Here is a 6,130-nt window from a genome sequence, read left to right on the forward strand (position 1 = left end):
GCATTGCAATAGGCTGTTTAGAAAAAGAGAACAAACTGTACAATCCCGAATCAATGCCATAGTTAAAATATATTAAATACATTCTACATCCCCTCTTGATCTCAAGATCAACTGTTGTAAAACCATACAGCATAAAAAGTAATTGATCTCAAGATTAACTGACTTGTACAACCATTGCAGCAAAAAAATTGATAAACACTTTGGAAGACATCTATTTCAAACAGGTCTGTTTTCTCAAAGCCACTATTTCAATCGAGCTCAGTGTCAACAGGCTCTTGATTCAGCTGAGCATTGTTATCAGGCAGGTCTGAAATACTAAAATCAACATCAACCTGATTAGAGTTTCTAATTGGCCTAGTTGATACATGTGTACCATCTGCAATGTTGTCTTGATGAGCCAATCTAAGGTCAGATACAATCATGCCTATTTGTGCCATCGACTTCAACTGAAGTGCTAGAACTTATCTTTGTCACTTTTCGGCATTTCCACTCATCGAAGCACTTAGCATTAACTGGCTTGACTTAAACAGTGTTCCCAACTTTGTATGAGTTAGGGCTGCAGTCTCTATTGTCTCTAGGCTTTTGTGGTATTTCTGTTGATTGGTTGCCCCTGCTAAGTCACTGCGCTAGCCGTATAGTTCTTCCACAAGCACTATATCATTGAAGTTTGGTGAATTGTTATACCAATATGCCATTTCTTCAAGTCCTTTACCAGTTCTCATGACTGCTATCTTTATAGTACAGTAATGTCTTTCAATGATTCCATTTTCAGTAGGTTTATAGGCACAGCTGAGGATCTGCTCTACTCGCCATTTCTGCAGAAACTCTTTCATCCTAGCGCTTGTTTGTTATTCATGGACCATTGTCCCTCAGAAATTCTTTAGGAGGTTCTCGAAACACATTGTCCAACTGTTTGATTACTACGTCTGATGTTTCATTAGCCAGTTTGAAACAAAGAGAAAACCTGCTAGGCCCACAATTGATAATAGTAAGATAAGGTCGATCGTTCACATGAGTGATATCTGATGCAAGGCGCTCCCATACATTTGCTACATTTGGCTGACCATGATCCCATTTAATTGGATGATGATGTACACTGTTGCACATATGGCAAGCTTTCACTACTTGTTCAACTGTCTTTCTTGATTGATCATTCAAGCTTTTTCTGTGCCAAGTACAGGGTTCCACAGACACCAAAGTGGCGGTCTTGATGAACTTTCTTTATGTCTTTTATTTCATCTGTCTTAAAAAGTGCAACCCCTAAGCATGCAACAACTTGTCGCCATTTCTTTGGTACTCTGGTTAGTACATCCGACTTGTTCTTACTTGATGGAACAAATTTGATCATTAGTGTTAACCCATATTCATCAATCAGCTGACCAATAATTCCAAGTCTATGTCGAATGATCAACTTACTGAGGTCAGTGACCTTAGGCCTTTTTGGTATCTTCGATCATTGAATTTATTCACCCATAAACAGTAGCTGAATCTGTGATCACTTGCACATTTGTCATTTTCCACTTTAGCGCTAGGTTGATTCCTTTCAATGCAGCTTCTAGCTCAACAACATTTATATAAGCACCATCATCCTTTTTACGTAGCCATGCTGCATCTTCAACAGTGTGACCATCTATCTCCAGAGACACTACGAGAGCCAAGTTGCTGGCGTCACACCACACAGTACACTGAAAGGTCTTCTTGACATCCCACTTGCCTCTCACTGGCTCTTGCTCCTGTACTCTTTTAAATATTTCATCCAACAGAGATTTCACAGAACCAGGAACTGTTCCAGACCAGTCTATGTCAGTGGTCAATCTCTTTACATAGCTACAGGCAACTCTTAACCAACCAGCAACTGGATAACGTCTAACTAGTTTGCCACAAATAGAAAAACGGTCTTTTTGCGTAACCTTTTCTGAAACTGCAGGCAGATCACCATCTCTCTTCCAGTTGTACTGATCATCTTCTGCATTGTTTACTCTAAGACCTAACACACGAGTATCTGATAGTGTCACTGGGTCTTTTGCCACAAGTCCAAACCTTAGCAAAGGAGCTCGAACCACATCAGCTTGAACCATATCCTCGTTTACCCAAATTTCATCAACGTAGTGATCAGTTCCATTGTAAATCTGTTTATTCAATGACAGCACTTACCTATGATCTTGGACATTATTTCGGGAGCAACATTCAAACCACATCCCATGCGTGTCATTTCATACGTTTTACCTCTACTTCACTGCCTGGAATCTTTTCAGACTGGGCTCTATATGAATTTCTAGATATGCCTTCTTAAAATCTAACAGACATGCTCTGCGTCCCCCTAACCTCCAATCTCGCAGTTTTTCTTGGCAGATTGCAGTCTCAACACCTGGATTATTGTGAATATAGTTGTTGAGTTCCCGGGAATTCATAACTGGGCGAATATTTTTGGGCTTGTATGGTTCTTTGACAGCCATCAATGGAATTATTTTTTCTACATCACCATGGACTGCTATCATACAATTTCAGCTATTCATCATCTGTCCAGCGTTGCATTTCTTCATCAAACTCTTTTCTGTCATCATATATTTTGTATTCAGAGCAATGATTTTGTAGAATTAGTTCATCATCTTTCCACTTGACAAGCCATGCACTACCATCAAACCATGATATGAAATCTTTATTATCAATCTCTAAACTACTCTGGTGTCTTGTGCCAACACTTATTACTGGCAAAAACCACCAAAATTACCACTTATTACCACCAAACTTGACACCTTTGTGAACATCAACATTAACTCCACCGAGTTTAGCAATAGCATCTATTCCCAATATTACTTGTGCTCCACCTACTAGTGCTGGCGCAATCAAGCACTGAAGAGGAAGCTCTTCATTTCCTCTGACATTGACTTCTAAAACAGTTTCACCCTCACACTCAGTAGTTTTACCATTTAACATGCTGATAATTCGAACAGGGCCGCTAGGCTTTTTACCCAATTTAACACAAAAATCATCTAAAACCACAGTTTGTTCGCAACCAGTATCTACAAGAGCTCTTGCCTATACTTTGTTTACATAGATATGAACAAATGGTAACATTTTATTCAGTGACTTGTAGCGGGTAGAGTATCCGGTGCAGACACTACCCCATTCTGGTTTCCCTTAGCCTTAGGGCAATTCCTAGCTATGTGATTGCCAAGCGCTTGACAGTTGTAACACTTAATTCGCCTTTTTGCAACCTTTACAACTTTGGATGGGCACTGGTGGGATCCATGACCTCTGCCTGTACAAATTGAACAAATCTGGCCAGCAGGTTTTAAGCCTACATACCCCATTGCGCAGACTCCTTGTGCTCCGCCATTGGTAGGCATAATCATTCTGGCTCTCGTGACCAACTCTGACAATGAGCCATGAAGTGCAACATGCGTAAATGATGGGACATTTGTGATGTCCCATCATTTACGCATGTTGCACTTCATAGCTCCGGAATTACTATTTTGAAAGCAGTAAATTTTATATTATCTGAAAGCAAAGAAAATAATGCATCAATTAATTCCAAGAATTTTATAATGGGAGCAAATGTGCACGTGTAGTTGGCATCAAATAGCTCTAAATGTTCCATCATTATTTATGAACACGCCCATATGGCAAATGCCGGTCTAGACAGAAAGAGTGGCACAAAAGACTTCAACTCCGTAACATTCTGCAGTTCAGCTACAAGCTTTAACTTGTCACACCACTCAGAAAACTCACCACTCTTCTCTACGTCGTCATAGGTTTTAATCAAGTCTAAAAGTTTCACTGCCATTATTGTCACAGTATTGCTGAAATAGCTTGTGGTATTTTTATCAAACACTCAGTAAGCAACAAGTCATTAGTACTTTTATTCAACGCCAAAATGCAACTGAACTCTTAGTTCATGTACGTAGTTTCACACAAAGTCATTGCGCCAAGCATTACGTAAAGTAAGCATTGCATTGCAATAGGCTGTTTACAAAAAAGGAACGAACTGTACAATCCCAAATGAATGCCATCGTTAAAATATATCAAATCCATTCTACACTATTGTCGCGTTTCTCAGATATACAACATTTAATAGTTCCCACATAAAAATGTTTTTAATCAAGCGCATACAGCCATTTGCGCGAGTAAACACGTTTAGCCAAAATATTCTACTTAGATTAGCAAAAACTGCCAAAACCGTTTTGGTAAAATGGCTCACTTTTAAAAAATCGGCTGCCTTTTTACCGGTCGGAAGCCAGATAGAAGAAATGCGCAGAAAAAAACATGTAGATTTGTTGTGGGTGGAAATAGAGAAATTATGTTATGCCAATGATATACAGCCCCCAAGGATAGGCAATGGCTATCATATGGGCGGGGTTTAATGATCGAGCTTTGTTGGAATTGTGCTAGCCTGGGTTTCAGAGCTAACATAATTCCCGCGGGGTGGTCACGTAGCCTTAGGTTTTGGAAAACACGACTCGCTGTTATTGTTTCATTAGCTCATTCAGTCAGTAGACCCTGCAGTTCACAATAGCAAACCTTGAACTTCTACAAGGTCGGGGTAACACCTAACCAAAATAATGGATCCATGGAAAATAAAACATTTCAAATTACCTATTTGTATACTAATTTTGAAATTGGTAGGGGTCGTAGTATATGCTTAAAGTTGAATATAATTTACCCAATATCACCTGAACAACGACCTTTTTTCCCTAGTTTTTGATTAATATTTCGCCACCCCTAATATAAAATGACAATGTCTTTCATTGTTGTCACATTGTTTTACCTGGCCAATAAAATGGGACAGCAGGCAAAGCTGTCGTTTAGTCATTTCTCCATTACGCTATCTGCTTTCGCTAATACTTCTATACAACAGATTTACATATAGCATTAGCTGCATCAGGTTAGTTGCAATGGATCGTAGTAGACTCAAATGTGGCCAAAATTATATCAAGATATATCTATTTGGCTGGGGTATTTAATTTAACCCATGAGAATTTTTAGTTTTCAGAGGTTTTATGAATTTGCATAATGATTGACAGACGTCTTAAGAGGTTTTATGGTGAGTTACAGATTCTAAAACTCTCGCAGATAAGATTGTCAGATCTTGAATTTTTTTCTAAGTGATGCCCTGTTATTATGTATAGTCCACAATTCTGTGAGCTTTTTTAAAAGTAGCATATTTGCGTACAAGTTTAAAATCCGGATAAATGTTTAGGTCTGCAATGTAAACACTATAAGACCGCAATAATTATGCTATGCCATATTTTGTGACTGGCAATTTACCTGTATTGGCATATGCACCCAAGCGGTATGTCGGGTTATATACACATTCTATAATCTCAAACCCCTTAAAGATAAGGAGTGATGCAGTTGTATTGAGTACCGAATTAGAAGTGTTCTCAAACTATTCCATTTGTTTTCCTCAGTCATCAAAAAAATAAACTGTCGTAACTAATGCCGTGAGATGAAAATATAAATAGGAGCATAGATGATAGCAAAATATTTGTGAAACAAGAATTTAACAGGCTGTGAGAGATTAATATAATAGTAGTGGATTAAGCTGGCTAAAATTGATACCACAAAGAGCCAATAAACTCAGGTTACCGAAAGTGACATTTTTTACACTTCAAAACTTGTCATACCTAATCTTGATCACTCATCGGTTTGAGTATGCTGTAAAAATATAACGTCTAACATAAATATCAAGCATCACAATGGTATAAATGAAAGGCAAGTTTTAGGTGCACTGATAAAGTGTTGGTTGGCTGCTATTGTTATCATGAATCGGTGGTACTTTCACATTCTACTGACTTGCATTAGAGTGTGAAAGTAGCCAGTCAAAGTGCCCATGTATGAGTAAAATTTCTCAAATGGAAAGAGCTCACCTGATAAATGCCATCACGACTCTTTCTTTTGGAGAATAAAAAAAGTGCAAAGGAAAAGTAATGTTGCACAAGATGTTTTTGTGAAACAGCGAGATTTTAGGTGAAAAGAATAAGTCACCGATCAGATCCTAATGTGAGTTAAACAATAGTCGGGTTGCAGCATGATGTAAACACATCGGATGGATGCACATTGAGGCATGATACAGTCTTTTTAACAAATCCCCCAAGAATTGAGCTAGACTTATGCCATGAGATTGATA

The sequence above is a fragment of the Watersipora subatra genome, chromosome 10, assembly GCF_963576615.1.
Source record: "Watersipora subatra chromosome 10, tzWatSuba1.1, whole genome shotgun sequence".
NCBI classification, from domain to species: domain Eukaryota; kingdom Metazoa; phylum Bryozoa; class Gymnolaemata; order Cheilostomatida; family Watersiporidae; genus Watersipora; species Watersipora subatra.